This window comes from Gouania willdenowi, chromosome 22, assembly GCF_900634775.1.
Source record: "Gouania willdenowi chromosome 22, fGouWil2.1, whole genome shotgun sequence".
Lineage (NCBI taxonomy): Eukaryota > Metazoa > Chordata > Actinopteri > Blenniiformes > Gobiesocidae > Gouania > Gouania willdenowi.
This window is the reverse complement of record NC_041065.1, coordinates 5,686,965-5,704,184: the sequence shown is the minus strand read 5'-3', so window position 1 is coordinate 5,704,184 and position 17,220 is coordinate 5,686,965.

Below are 17,220 nucleotides of genomic sequence, written 5' to 3'. Positions count from 1 at the left end.
CATTTCAAACCAAGCTGCTATGAGAGGGATCTGTTGGCTAAGCTAAAGGGCCAAAGTTACGTCTGAAACCAGACTTGGTTCCTTCATAGAAAGTCCTTCAATGCAGCTTGTAAACATACATGTTCAGAGCACCACTACGTTTCTGCTTACAGGGGATACTATGGGCAGCTGTCATGGCACTGATCGCATCCCCACCAGATTGTTCCCTCATATATACTCTGTCTTAACTGTTTGTTAGGGTGCCAATAGGTGCTGGTCCTGGTGGTAGTGGTGCATCATCCCGTCAATGAACAGGTATGCTTTCACGCAGCTTTCATCACAGTTGCTAGCTATATTTTTGTACTTCCAACATGCTGTAGATCACCTGAACACTGTTGCCTCATGTTTCCTTCCACCAGGTTATCTCTGAACCATGGTTGGGAGGCCTAGTAAATTACTGAGTTCCAGTTTCTACTCAGCCGTGGCTTGTTCCTGCTGGTAACAGCTCTGTTGCTGAGAAAGCTGATATGTAATCCTCTCGTAACATACAGCCTGGATGCTGCACTTTTATCACAGAGGGAGAGCTTAAGAGAGCGCACGCAGAACCATAACAATGAAAAAACTACTCTTCTCACAATGTAAACAGACCTGTTACACACCTACCTCCCACAATGCATCATTTTTTATAACAACAGGCCATACCAAGTCAACGTTAATGCATCATATCCTGACCAAAATGGTGGCTCTTCATAGTTTGTGTGCCCAAAAAGCATTTTTAATGTATATAAAAAAGTGCACATATTTACTTTATTGGTAATATGTTAAGCACATTTTTTGTTTTATACATTTCCTCTACAGGTACACTTTAAAGTGCAAGAGAATGACAATAATCAGAACTCAATGTTTCTATTTTAACTCCAATTAAATATAGCTTCTACCAGCTAAAAGCTAATAGTAACACAATAACTAGTTTATAGGGTTATGGAGAAGCAGACAATGTCAAACAGTCTTATTAAAAAAGAACAGCCTAGCTAAAGTAAGCCATTGAATATAGTCCTTGTGGTTTATTTTTCTTTTCTTTTGTATGAGTACCTTAAAGCCTTTTACAAAAACCTTGGATTTGACACTGCACTGTCAGGGTTTTTCAGGGAAAGGCGTGATGTGCGAGAAAAAAATACCCAAAATGAATTATCCCCATCAGATGCTAAAAACTGTTTCAGCTGTTCATCTGTAATAGAATGTATGGTAGTAGAATCAATCTAAAAAAGTTATTCACAGATTCAGTGTGTGTGAATTCTAAGCTTTCCAACGGTTCACACTTATAGAAATCAAATATTGTCAATGTTGTCACTGTTAAAAGCAGTGGTTCTCAAACTTTTTTTGTTTCTTTTCTTTCTGAGTCCATGTACCCCCTTTATTCAACTGTAACATTTTGCTTAAAATACTATGAACAAACAACTATAGAGCACAATGATGGAATAAATTAGTATGATCTAATTTTGTAAATAAGTGGAATGAAACATTTAGTTTAGTACCTCCTAAATACATTTATTTCTATAGCTTTTGCGATACCTGCCTGGTGTAGAACCAAGACTGTACTTTGTATTTTCAGTTTATGTTCTTATCAAGATCATGTTCATCATTATTAATATGATAATTACTTTTAGCTAAAATAAAAACAATTTAAACCCCCATATTTTTTATGCTTTCATTTGTAAATGTCTTGGTCTCTCTCTCTCAAGTATCCCCTGTATTGCCATGGCATAGCCCTAGGGGTACACGTAGTCCCATTTGAGAAACACTGTTCTAAAGTACACAAGGGAAAAAAATATATAGTTTTTGTCAGCTCAGAGCAGCAGGCTGAGGGGTATTGCATTACTTTGCATGTAAATTGCTGTTTAAATTGTTTTAATGTGATCTATCCACAATTAATATCTTTACGTTGAGTATATAGGTCAATCCAAGCACAGCGGCCAGAAACAGTTTCGTTTTTTGGAGCCGCTTGTATTGCCTTTATCGGATAAGCTGACGTGTTCTTCACTTGTTTAACTCCCTGCAGGAAAATAACAATGGGTTTTTGCATCGTCAACTCTCCTTGATTACTCGCTAACTTCAGCCACTAACTTCAGTTAACTTTCACGCACCGTTTAAGGGAAAGTAAAGGCCCCTTAGGAGAGCTCTTCCTTTCTGCTTCATTGTCAACTACGAAACTGCAGAGTTGGAACTGCCGCTCCATGCAGTCACAGGTTTTTTTTTTTCGGGTCACAATTGTTTTTATTCTCTTTTGGTAAACAAAAGAGGGTTACATCAGCATCTTGAACTTTTCCAGTTTTTTACAGTAACACAAAACAGTACAAGGTGGCATTTTGACTGAAAAAGTTGGCTAAATTATCTAAAAATCAGGCTGAATACTTCTCTATAATAGCATACAATGGGATGTTTACAGGCAGTGTGGCTGTTTGCTGCCATCAATCATGTGATTTCAAAATGGCAATAAAATGAATATGGTGCATATTAAAGGTCCAGTATTATGCTATTTTTCACCCATCTCCATTTGTTCTAAGAACCCCAACAACATAGTATTTGGGGTTTATTTTCCCAACCTCGCCTGTTTTCCAGAGTTTTAGCCCTCTGAAAAGTCACTTTCTGAGCAAGACAGGCTATTGTGGGGCCTACTTATGCATATTCATGAGTGGGCGTGTCTGTAGGGACTTCATCCCTCACTCTTGCGAGGGGGATCAGTGATCACCATAGCAACTTTCTTTTGATAGCCACACACTCTTGTTGTTTTCAGTCAAAAAACTGCACATAACAGTAAAACACATGGATATTGTGATTGTGAGTCCGTCTCAGCTCTTCAGGGTCTGTGTTTATTTCAGCAGCAGCAGCGCAGTCATTCAGCTGCTGTAGACACTCACTGGGGTGTTAAGCTGCTAAGCCACTTTCTTCTCCTCCTCATCTCTATTAACTACAGGAATAGTGCATTTAAGATGATAATCATTTGTTTTTTTTCCAACCGCTGCTTCGCTTTGTGTCACAAACACTTCAGATCAAGTTAAAGGTGATACGAGGTGATATAACAGATACTAAAAATGAAACTGCTCCTCAGGGAGCGGTTAAATGCAGAGAACACATTTTGTGTATGTAGCTTTACATATATGACAATAAAGTATAATGTATATTCTATATTAAACCGCAGTGTTTTAGCTGTGAGGTCGTTTGAGAGGGAGGAGCTCACATTCTTATAGGGTAGGAGGAGCCAGGATTGTCAGGAGGAGGAGTTTCCGCTACGTGACGTCAAAGTAGGGCGAAAAATCCAACTCGCCTGTTTGGCGCTGATTTTTTACAAAATGTGGAATAAAAAGGAAGGGAACTTTGTCCCTCTGAATGAGGCTAAAGGGATGTATATCACTGTAGCAAAACCATTATAAAGTGATTTTTTTCACAATACTGCCCTTTAATGTGTTTTCCATTCATCCTACCATTTTCTAACAGGGGGTACACCCTAGACAGGACACCAGTCCATTGCTGTTTTGTTAGGCATATATTTTCTAATAAGTACATTTCAAAGATTTTAGATTTGTAAAAACAGTGGATGATCCCTTTAAAATAGTATTAGTTTCTATGATATTCTGGGTCCTTTTCCTGATGATTATAAATGCAACCAAGATGTGATTGGAAATAACTAATTACAAGTTATATATCCCAACAAATGATCAGAATAAAACAAACTATGGTCAGGGAAAGCCAAGATCTGCTTCAGTTGTGATGTTTCGTCTCATTGATCTGGATCTGTGGAAACAGCAAATGCTTTCCCTCGAGATCCTCTTTACACATGATTTTCAACACAGTCCAATGCTCAAAGGCATAACGGAGACTGTCACAATATGTTTTGTCAACCCTTTTCTTTTCCCCACAAAATGCAAGGTCAGCACCACAGAAAAAGAGGAGACACCATCCAAACGTGATGTTTGAGCATCATTCCCATTCAGTTTATGGACCATCATTAACTCATTCAGTGCCAGCCATTTTCAAAATTTCTACCCCCTCAGTGCCAGCCGTTTTTGTGCATTTTGACAAAAATTTTAAAGACCCACCGAACATTTTGTACTATGACAATCCAGGATCTGAAGATTAATACCGCCAGTTTGTGACAAAAAGCTGAGAAAAACGGCTTTTTCTGAAAAATCTATTAGTGACTTTGAAGCATTTTTTTTTTTGCTTTAGGGACACCTCAACATTAGTTTCCTACTTTAAAACTACAAAAACAACACCGAGACTGGGCTTTTGATGGCAACATTATTATTATTTTACTATCTGGGTCAGAGATGAATGGATTTCTTACTGTATTTTGGCCATCCTCCAAGTCTCTCCCCCCGTCATTCTCCACACACGCAACTTCCTCTTCCTCCTGGACATGACGAGTCTCACCGCTTGCCCCCGTTTTTTTGATTGTTTTATCTCACCATCACCACATTCTCAATATTCCACTCAGGTTCCACACATGCTCTGGTCGAGTGTGCACTGCTGGGAACTTCGGCATCAACTCTCGTAGCGTCATTTTCTGTCTTGCAAACTCTTTTCCTCTTCCTCTGAGCTCTGCTCATCCAAAGGTGCGCTGCTGCCACCTACATGTCACCAGTTGGTGACTACATCATGGTATCAGGAGAGCTTCATCACACTGACGTCAACAGGCATCAGTGACACTCTAGGTCCACTAAAGGTCCCATGTCATGCTATTTTTTACCCATCTCCATTTGTTCTAAGAACCTCAAAAACATAATGTTTGAGATTTATTTTCCCTAAAACTTGCCTGTTTTTTAGCCTCTGAAAAGTCCGTTTCTGAGCAACTCTACACAAACAGGCTGATTTGCGGTCTACATATGCATATCCGTGAGTGGGCGTGTCTATAGACGGTACACTGACTTCTTCCTCCCCTGCTTTATAAACACGAGACAGGGCGTGGGGGCGGGGCGTTTGCCGGTACATACATAGACTGTAGAAATTACATACATAGCACTGCGCGAAGAACGCTGAAATGCTCACCTTCGTGGTGGCGTGTCTGTTTACATGTCAATCATGGCAGAGAGCTTCCTGGAGGCGTGGCTTCTCCAGCTCAGTGCCGTGACAAATTCGTCATCAAAGTGGGAACGCGTCATCAAATTGGAGCGAGGTGTTTGGGCTCGCCATGCAGTAAGAAAGGAGCAAATCACACTCTAACTAACGATTGAGGGAATCAATGAAAAAAACACTTTGGGCATGTGTATGAAACCCATGTAGCAGTTTATGATGTTTAAAGCAGAGAAAAGTTGATTTAGTGTAACATGGGCCTTTTTAATAAGTAAAGCATTGTGAGAGGTTACCAACAACTGCCTCTGATACTGTAATTCAATGAAAGTGGGTGCCTCCAGTGGTGCTGATCAGTGCATTGATTGGCTGATCGGCTAGGGACCGTGTAAGAAACAGTGGTAAGACTGAAATAATTGGATGGTGGGTAGAAAATCTGTTCTCTTGGAGCTGGATGAGTGATCACACTGGTAGAAATCCAACAGCCAATTGAAGATAAGATCAGGGCCACAGTGGGGTTGTGTGGAGTTTGATGTTTCTTGTGATGTCAAATGCAGTAAAGAAAAGGTGTGAAAGGAGTTCATTATAGCAATGAATGATTGCATCAGATGTTTTGATCATTGTTGTATAGTTTCATTTAGGGAAAAGATAGCGTCAGCTGTCTTCAGCGACAATGAGACCTGGGACTGCAGCTTCATCAGATGAGTGTCATCCTCCCTTCACCAATGCTCAAAGGCAGTGTCAAAATCACCATAAGCTGCTGAAGCTTCAGCCTTATGCCAGTCCATCGATTGCCTGTCATGACTGTTGCAGGAAACACCAGGCCGTTTTGGCTGAACTCCTTTTACGGACAGATGAAATATACTGAGAATATACGAACTCGCCAGCAGCCTAATGCATTGATCTCAATTTTTTGAGATCTTTGATGAAGTGAGCTGCTGGGTTTGGTATTTCTGTGGATTTAAACTGTAAGATGATCTGAGATGCTGCTGTAAACTATCACACTTTCACACAGTTTTGGTTCGGCCACAATGTAATGGAAATATTACATTTTTACTGTATATTTTACAAACTTTATTTTCCAAAAAATTGTTTTGATTGTATTTACATAATTTTTTTTAATTACATGTCAATCTAACTTGGTTTTTACTGTTTTAGTATTGTTGTATTTTAATAATCTAATGATAATCATTTTAATATTTGAATAATTATTCAATATTTGTAATAGTGTAAATATTAAAATCTAATTATTTACAATTATGCCCTCCAATACAGTATGTTGTGTTATGTTATGTTATGGTAGAAGTAGCTTGCCATCCGAAAAAGTGTGGACACCCCTGATTTTTAGATCATCCCGTGATCATCCATAAAAGCAATGTGAGGATCAAATATTATCGACATTGGATAGCTTGAAAGACCTACAGAGAAATCAAATTGTAAAATGTATCAGTTTTCCACTTGACATTTGTGGTAATATTAGTGATGGATTACCAGGCCTCATGTACAAAGACTTGTGTGAAAAATGGTGTGTAAACAGGCGTAGGCCTATCCAGAAAAAGGAGGCTATGCACATAAAAAAATCAGATGTATGAATCTGTGCGTACCAATGAATCCACGCACATTTTCTTTGATTATCGAATCAGTATCGTTCTCCCTGTCCACGGCTCCAGTTAAATATGTAAATCATATTGAAATGAGATGTAAGCGTAATAAGCGTGATCAGAAAAGTGCTCTTACCATCAGTAACACAGGAAAGAAGTTAAATGTTAAAGATCTTCTCGCGAGAGCGGTTGACGTTGGTCTAAACCAGGGGTGCACAATACGTCGATTGTGATTTACAGGTCGATCGCGGAGGCATTTTGTGTCGATCGCACACGGGGGCCGCAAGTAGGGATTTAGCAATTCCGATGCTTTATCGATTCCTGCTTATCGATCTGGTTTTTTTTTATCAATTTCCAAAAATAATAAAAAACAAGTAGTACATGAGTAATGAAAAGAATACAACCTGGTTTATTAAAATAAATATCAGGGTAATCAATATGAATCTTAATTATTCACCGCTGAGAATAAACAATTCCTAAATGAACAAATAAACAATTCTCAAATGAGTAAAATGAGTCCACAAGTCAAGTGGCTCTTGGCTTCAGATAATAAATTAACCCCATTTTTATCATTATCACACAACATTGGCCAATATATAAATCCCTTAACTGCCGAAACCAGAAGGCTGCTTTTATTGTGAAATATACAGAGGTATGCTGCTACATCCTGTCACTGAATTAGCTTAACCTGAGTAACAACACTACACACTAACCACTACAAATTACTGCTAATACAAGAACCATCCTAACTCTACGTTATGTGCATAAAGAAACATGATTTTAACTAGACATGACGTATGGCTTTCATTCACAGTAACTGATCAAACTATCAACATAAGTAAACACTAACAATATGACTATGCAAGAGGTGGGTAATCAGGCTTTCATTTACACACACATAACTTCACTTAACCTTGCCTTGCCTTGCAAGGGCGCCGCCCCCCACTCACCACATTTGTTTGAGTAAGGCATGAAAAAAATAATAAAAATAAATAATGAATTAAGAATACTACAAAACTAATTAGACAAACATACAAGATGACATAAGAAACAACCAAACGACACCAAGAACACACTCACTGAGATAGAATAATACCAAGTCATACCAATCACACACAAAAACAAAATATACAAAATCAAACCAGAAACACACAAATTGACACAGAAAACCCACAAAATGATGATATAAATGATATTGATTAGAACATGAACTGAAAAAACAAGGATCATTCTCCTGGTCCCACATCAGGAGGGAGATGACCATAAATGATAAAAACTATAGAAATAAATATATTCATGAGGCACTAAATACTGTTTATTTCCACTTATTTACAAAATGAGAGTCTTTAAAATGTGTGTTATCACTTGTTAATTTCATCATTATGCTATAGTACATAACATAAGGGGGTACTTGGATTCAGAAATGAGAGAAAGGGGGTACTTGAGCACAAAAAGTTTGAGAACCACTGGTATATTCCACATCTTGCTTTTTTATGGGTTATGTGAAAATAAATGTGGTTTGAAAGCAGTTCTGTGACGGCAATTTTCCTCACTTATTTGTTTAAAGCTACACAAACCCTGCTTTTGGTGTGTATCTTTTTTGGAGTTGTTGCCCCACCTGGAGAAAAATGCACCATCCACCACCGCTCAGAAGATCCCGCTAATTCACGTGGAATCCCGCAATATATGTGATTCAACTATGGATGAATGAAATATTTATAGAAAGTGTCTATTTGTATGGTTGCCGTACGGTTCCTGAAGTACTCATACATATCGTCTTAGGGTTAGGGTTAGGTTTAGAGTTAGCTTAAGGGTTAGGTTTAGGTTATAACCCAATATTGGAACAGTTTTTAGGGTTAGTTAGGATTAGGTTTAGGGTAAGGTTTAGTCTTTGTCACGCGACCTAAACTGACCAATGACCTAAACTGGCCAAATAGGGGCGCTGCGTACGGATAGAATGTCGATATATTGATTCGGCAACCGTACGGATAGCCACTGCCATATTCATATGTCAAAAACGATTTTAAAAGTGCTCATATCGGACTAACCAAGGTATCAACGAAAAGCTCTGGTTCCCCTGTGTACAAATTGCACCCACTAAAGTGGAAACGCACAATTTTCGGGGCCAAAAAAAAGTATTATTTTTTTCAAAAATGTGATATCAGCGGACAGGTTTTTTCCCCCAATGGATGGAATTACGATCCGCCTTGAACACGTAGTATTTTATTTTGAAAATAATCTGGATATTTTATTCTGTGTCGATGCACTACTTCCTGTCCCACAGGGGCTTATTTTTGTTAAACTGCTGCAACAGTTACAGAGCGGTGCTGTAGCAGATTTAGATATGGTGGAAATTAACAAATTGACTTGAATGGAAACTGATCAGCTGCGTTGCAGTTTTGGGTGACACTCACAGTATAAAGCACTTTAAGTCCATTTAACCATACATCAATCATAAGTTCACTCATTCGGAACAGATAAAACCAGAATATTAAACAAAAAAACACCAAAATAAAATAATTTAAAAAAAGCCTATGTTTTTACTGTCTTTACTTGTTTAATATGTAATAACTCCACTGGCAAACCCTGCTACCGAGCAGGTGCAATAGCACTGCTTCGACTCCATTTTGGACCAGTGGGGGAATGCTGCTGTATACCCCAGAGAAAGTATGTGTGGCGCACAGTTCAGTTCTTTACAACATCATCTTTATGTGCCGGTTTGGCTACATTTGGTCTTGGCAGCGCAGCATGTTGGGTCTGGCTTATTGGGACCACTCTGGTTGACATACTGCTGGTGCTTGGCTCTGAAACATTTAAACATACAACATACATGTATACCCATGTAATATGTTTGAGCCTCATTGTTTGTAAGAAATGGTGTACAGTAGTCCCTTGTTTATTGCGGGGGTTACGTTCTAAAAATAACTTGCAATAGGCGAAATCCACGAAGTCCTCAGCTTTATTTTTTTACAATTATTATACATGTTTTAAGGCTGTAAAACCCGTCACCACACACTTTATACACTTTTCTCAGACAGGAATGAACATTTCTCTCTTGTTTAAACACTCTCAAAGTTCAAACTGTTGTAGATTTTAAAACATAAAACCTGTTTTCAAACATACAACCCTTCAGAGTCACACTGCTAGTGATCAGTCTTTGTTGACGGTGATGTTAGGCCTGACATCATGGTCTGTTCACCCATTCAACCATGGAGTAGAAGCTGTGTGACCACCTGTAGCTGTATGACACGGCCTTTATTTTTATTTATTTATTTATTTTTTTTATTTTAAGTGATGCGATGTGAAATTGTGGTTGTGTATATTGTGCTTATTGTTGTGTTGTCAAGCCAGTTTGGTGACCAGTGTGCGGTTTAGGAATAATGGTGGTGGCTGTGAACAGAGGAAGAAGTGAGTGGAAATTCCATAAAACAGGTATTTGGGAACAACGTGTCTAAGGTTGAGCCCAGTATGAGTGTTATCCCACAGCCCAAGGCCAGTGCATCCATGACAAATGTATTTCCAAGAACCGCCACTGCAAAACCCAAGAGCCGCTCCCGGGCCCGAAGAAGCAGTCAGGCCAGCAGCAAGAGCAGGCAGCCTAAGGGCCCCCGGCGACCACCCCACGGCCAAGCAGCCCCCCGAACGCCCCCAAGATCCCAAGCCGAGAGGCAGCCATCGCCCCCCCCCATACACACCCGAGAAAGCCCCAAGGAGCCAAGGACCCAGCGCACCACGTCACCGTGGTTTTTTAAAGCCAGGGGCCCCCCCAAGGGCCAAGCCAGACCGCCCCACCGGGATGTGGGCCACATGACACGGCCTTTATAACCAGGACCGGACTAGGAGGGATTAGGTGTGGAGGAGAGTCAGTGAGGAGGTGGTAGTAGCAGGTAAAAGTTCTCTCTGTAGCACTGAGCTAGCATAGCATTAGCCGCTGATCACACCGGCTTTTTTCACTGGTGGTTTTCACTGTTCATGAGAGGAGAAAAAGGAGTGCAGCTCCTTCAGCAGACAGTGAAACTCACCTAGTTGGATGTGTCGCTGGTGTGTGAACGCAGCATTAACCAATCAGGACGCAGAACACAATGCGTGTTCATGCATGCAAAATTGCACTGTAAAAAAATCAGCGAAACACAGAGGCCGCGAAAGGTGAACCGCGATATAGCGAGAGCCTACTGTACTGTTAAATTAAGCTTCAGCCTACACCTTTTTGATTAGTTTAAATCCTGTTTTTATATTTGTGTTGAAGGTTCAACTTCCATGTTTGCTGTTTGACTTATTTTGTTCTTTTGTTTGCTAATCAAGGAATCAAAGAATAAACTGAAACAGATTTTTACTATGCAAACCAAAGGTTGTTGTTAATTAATATTCTGCTCTGGCTCTGACACGAGTGCATCTATGTCTCCTCCACCACTTATACCAGATATTGACTTGGGCTGAATTAATGAGGCATCTGTCTCCTCCAGGATCAGGCTGGAGTCCACTTGGCCTCCTCTGTCTGTGCAGTGACACTTTGTGGTGGCCAGCTTTAGCTCTGACCAGTTTTTCTTGACTCAAATGTAAAGAATTGTATTGATCATTTAGAACAGTGGTTCTCAAACTGTTTTGGCCCAAGTACCCCCTTTCTCTTACTTTTGAATGCAAGTAACCCCCTTTGTCCAATTAGAACATTTTGCTCAGAATACTGTGGGAAAAAAAACTATAGAGCATAATAAGGGAATCAATGAGTGACTACACACATTTTAAATGATCTTATTTTGTAAATAAGTGGGATGAAACAGTATTTTGTGCCTCCTGAATAGATTTATTTCTGTAGTTTTTATCATTTATGGTCCTGATGTGGGACCAACGCTGAGCCTTGTATTTTCAGTACATATTCTAATCAAGATGACTTTTAGTGTGTTTTTTGGTGCCATTTTGTGTATTTTGCTGCTGTTTATCTGTTTTTTTAAATTATTCAGTATGTTTTTCTCTTATTTTGTGTGTTTTTGTTGTCATTTTGTGAGTTGCTGGTAATATTTAGTATGATTATCATTTTTAATTAAAAAATAAATTAGAAAACCCCATATTTTAGTGCTTTCATTTGATCATTTTCCTCTCTGTCTCTCTCTCCAGTACCCCCTGTAGTGCCATGACGTACTCCCAAAGGGCACACAAACCCCCATTTGAGAAACACTGAACTAGAAGGCATAAAAATAATAATAGTAATAATTTAAAGTCATCAATACGCATTGCTTAAGTTAGTTATTGAGAATTTTATTCAAACTTCAGCCGGAATTCATTCCTGTTCAGCAACTCACTTCACTGCCTCCATTATTCTCTTCCACACAGTGTTTTTATGAGCTTCTTTATTACCTGTTTTCACACTGCCAAAATGCACATATTTATTTTTGTTCCACCTCAGATGTGAGGATACAAACTTTTGTCTCGTAAAAGTATTTTTTCTTGCCAGCGATTCTTCTCTCCATGATGGACCTCAGTGGGCGGGGCCTCTGAACCAGGGGCCTCATGTACAAAAGGTATGTATGCTTAAAAACGTGCAAACAGCTAAATTCATGGCAAAATCCAGATCTATCAAAACTAAAGTAAGTGTGGAAAAAATGTTCATTTAATCTTTTCCGAATTCATTCTTAATATAATGTACATAATCTACAAATATTTAGGTGCCAAAAACACAGTGACTAGGAAATTATAAAAACGGTGATATAAAATTCAAAGGTTCACAAATTATATTTGACCCTCCTGCTTCCCGTAGCAGGTCAGAGCTTTCTTTGTTTACAAAATGGCGGACACCGCGGGTGCTCCGTAGACTCATAAGTTTGTTGTTTGTAGTGATGCATTGAGAAAACAAGCGGACTGGAACAGAATGAGCAGCGCGCGCTTGTCTGGATGTACAGCAGTGGATTGAGCGGTGTGGTTCCAATCTACTCCCCAGTCCCTCGTGATCACCGTCCGCTAGCCGTGGTAACATGTAGACATTCAGCGAAGGTGGGATTACTTTGTTAAAAACTGGTAATGCCATAATATACGTTATTGGACTTTTAAATGCTTTTAATCCCTTTATTCTTTATTCTATCCTACCTGTGTCTAACTTAGTGATTTACAACTGCCAGCTAGTGTCTTCCTCCATGTTAAAGTGTATAGAGTGTTGTATGACATATCATGTAGAACATAAATAATAAAACTGCTTAATTTAAGCAACTTTACTCTCTCATTCTTTAAGTTACAGTGGGTGCTGAACATTTCAAGCTGTATTTTTGATTTATTTTGGCAGGTCCATAACACAGCTTTGTGTTACAGAAATGAGAAATTATAATAATAAAACCAGTTAGATTGGTGCATTTGTTTTCATTCCTTACTCGAGACCTTCTATATATTTAATAGTTGTTTTTTTTTATGCCTCCCCTGGCAAGAATCTCAAACTCCATCTATGCACTCTACACAAATATACAATGCATTCACACGTGAAGCTGTGATGAGCTGAGAGCTGCATCATTTACATGTGTTGTGAGCAGTGTTAAAAAGTGACGTTGGCCCAACGTCACTTTTTACAGTAACTAGTACTGTAACGCAATATTTTTCGAAAGAAATAACGCCGTTACCGTCACAATATGGTGCGTTTGTCTGTTTCTTTGCTAGCTGCAGTGTACTTCCTGTTTACAGTGGCACTATATATTTTTGTGGGACGCTGTGCCAAACACGGTAAAACAGTAAAAGAAGAAGCAGTGTCAGCGCGATTCTGCTTACATCACGTGCATCAATCATGGCGAGTCAATGCGGGAGCAGGACGAGCTTCTCAGAGTGGAAATACACGTATTATTTTTGTCTCCAAAAGATGCATCAGTGAAGCTAAGCTAACGCTGCGACTGTGACTGTTATCCAGGGACAGGTCAGCCAAACTATTGCATGGTTTGTTGTTGTAAATAAGCAGCCTGTCACTACTGCTGAGTCACTGCTAACAGCAGCTCATTAGCCTGATATATTTAGCATTGTGTAGCGGAGAAAAATGCTGTGAAATAGTTTTTCCACATTTATTTTTATAGGCATTTTTAACAGCAGAATGTGCACCTGGAATATGAACAGCTTACTTTACATTACTGTGCTAAGGCTGAAAATTTACTGTTTTAATTTTGGAGCAGCTGTTTTGTGCTTTATATGCACATCATTTATGGTTGTTTTATAGCAGTTGATCAACAGTGGATTATTATATTATTACAGCACTAATATGAAGCTGTATGGACACAAATGACCTAAAATAAATAATACATTCTTTAATTCTAAGTTTTTCCAGTAACGCATTACTTTTTGGTGTAAGTAATCAAAACAGTAACTGAGTTACCTTGTGAATGAAGTAACTCGTAACGGTAACTAGTTACTTTTTTTCAGTAACTAGCACAACACAGGTTGTGAGTTACAAATGTGTTTATTCGTCTCATCCAAGTCAGACACACGTTGTTCAGCTCTGTGCGCTGGGATCTCCATGCAGGTGATCAGTCATCCCCTGAGTAACAGACACCTTTACGTCTGAATACTTCCATCCAGCTATCATTAGCAGCTCCATACACGCATGCACGCACGCACGCACGCACGCACACACACACACACACACAGTTCACTGTGACCGGGGGGTTGGTGCTTGACATTCTGGTAAACAGACGTCATTTATAGCGCACTTTAGTCCCAAAACGCTTTACACTATGAGTCACATTTACCTGTTACACATTCTCACAGCCTGTTTTTTGATCAAATGGAAGACAAAGAGCCAAACATGAAGCTTACATAGAGCTGCACCTCCAGAACATCTCTGATTTACTCCTAAAAAGAAGAGTGGCCTGTTATATTGCTCTGTTCCTGCCCAATATTGATTATGTTACTCAGGGACACATTTTGCTATTCTTATTATCATATTATTATTTATAGTAGTAGTAGTGGTTAACACGTCCACCTCGAAGGTTGTGTGTGCAGGCCCTAGTATGGACATGGAAAATGACTAAATTATGAAAATTTGGCTAATACACCAGTGTGTTCAATAGCCCAGAATATACAGTACATTTTAAATAAGAATGAACAGATACTTTTATTTAAAGCAGTGAATCTTAGCTAGTGTCAATCATTGTCTTCAAACTGAAGGGGGGAAGTAGTTTTTACAACAATAAATTATTGAAAAGCTTGTTTACTTAATCAAATACTTGTTCCATTTCTGCTTATTCAGCGGTTTAGTCAGCTGGAGTTACAGTCTCCTACGTGTTAATATTAATGTAATACAGAACAGAACCCTTCAGCTGTCAAAGAAACAAGCACAAAACAAGTACAGTCAACATGATGGGTTTGTCATCTACATTAACATTGGGCTGCTGCTGAATTTAAACTATCTACTGGAATATCTGGATTGTGATTTTACAAAAAAATAATTGTGATATTTCATATAGCCCGCCCCAAATGGAATATACTTTATCTACAAATACATACGTACTCGAGCAATATGAAACGTGTCGCTAAATTTAATGTACATTTTTAATGAAATATTTATACATTTGTATTCATATTGCGATGGCAATACATTTCACTAATATTAAAGATTAACTAAACCCCTGCGTTCCACTGACCTGCCACTAGGGGGAAATTCAGAAAATGCCTTGATTATGGGCGTCACTCCTGATCAGTGTTGTGCTAGTTACTGAAAAAAGTAACTAGTTACTGTTAATAGTTACTTCATTCACAAAGTAACTCATTTACTATGTTGATTACTTAACCAAAAAGAAATGCGTTACTGGAAAAGGTACTTTTTGAGTTACTTAGAATTAAAGAATGTATTATTTATTTTGGGTCATTTGTGTCCATACAGCTTCATATTAGTGCTGTAATAATATAATAATCCACTGTTGATCAACTGCTTCACTGATGGCTCCGCCTTTACCCCCTCCCCCTTCCCTACTGTGCTCCGGCTCACTCACATGCACAAGCACCGCTGCTTTGAGTGTGGGCTCGTGCACGCGAGGGGTCGAGGACGAGCAGGGAGACAGGGAGAAGCGCATGGTTAAAAAAACCGAACTGTCTTTTTTCCATTGATTGAGGTTATTACAGGTTTACAGCTGCTACAGTTGACAGATTTTCTTTGTTCCTTTTTCAGAGCACATGAGATCTTAATTTCTGTCAGGACATTAAAAAAATTCAACCAAAAATTTGAAAAGTGTATCTGGAGAAAATCACCTACCCTAGCTTTAATACCCAAATACATACAGTGTGTATTCAGCAGTGGGTTTAGTTACTCTTTAAAGAGGTTTTTTTTTTACTTCAGGATTTAAAAAATGTTTATTTAATCATTAATCATCGTTTTTGGGTGGGATTGTGAGTTTTCTGTCTGTCGTTATACAATGTCTATTGCTCTGCACAATGTCTAAGATTGGATGTACATTTCAAACAACCCTCCTGTTCTGTGAACATGCTGTTCTCTCAGCTGTGCTGGTCTCGGGGTGACGTCGTGGGGTGATCGGCGGCGGTCTCTGTTGGGGGGGGGACGGACGGACTATGCTGGCGGCATCTTCTGGGTACGGGTGTCGTATCCTGGTGGTCTTAGAGGCGATCTCTGCATCGTGTTGGCCCATTGTGGGGAGTGGGCATGCTTAGGGGATGCTGTGCGCTCGGTGGGTGGTGCTCACTATTCCGATGGTTAGGGGTGCTGTCGGTCATCTGGTGGGGCTGTCTTGCTGTCTGCAGGCCGATGGGTTTGTCCTGGCACCCTTGACTGGAGGCTGCTGCACTACATCAGGTGTGTTACGATGGTGTCTCTCCTTGGGATGGCTGTCAGTCGGTCAGCACTCACTCCCTCCGTTTGTTCAAGGCCACCATCATTATACTAAAGCCAGGTGCTGCGTCACCCACCTCAATTTTTCCACATTTGTTACCGGACTGACTGAACTAATTACACAACACAATATGCACAACTGTAACATCACATTGCACTCTTACCCTAAAATAGTCAACCCTTCCCCAACCCTTCCATTGTCCTACCCTGGCTCCCTCTTCCCTCTTCCCTGTTCCCGTCCCCCTCACCAAGGTGTAACACTGCCCTGTCTTTTTATAAAATAAGAAAAGAACAGCGGCAGGGATAAGAGTGGGCGGTGGCGGCCGCTCCTCCAGCCCGTAGACTGTAGCTGAGCCCAGCCCTGAGAGCCAATCCTTATCCCAAAGTTACGGATCTGACTTGCCGACTTCCATTACTAAAGAATCCACGTTTAACTGAACTATCGTGGAGATTGGTGCACCATTAACCCAACACAAAACTGCCATAGTGTGCTCTTTTGGCTGTAAACAGAGGCTAACTCGTTTCAGCTGCCCACAGCAATGGAGCTGGGTCGGGAAATGCCTGTATATTGTGACGTCACGTGGGAACTATAAATAGCTGAGCCTGTGGTCACGTGACTGCTGTAAAGGTCACATGACCTGGTGAAACATGGTCCGTCTCCTCCAAACTTACAGAGTCGGTATTTCAAGAGGGAAGCCCTGCGTGGAGCATTGATACTGTCAAGTGCTGTGTATTGGCCTGAGGAATCATTTAAAATAATTCATATTGGTC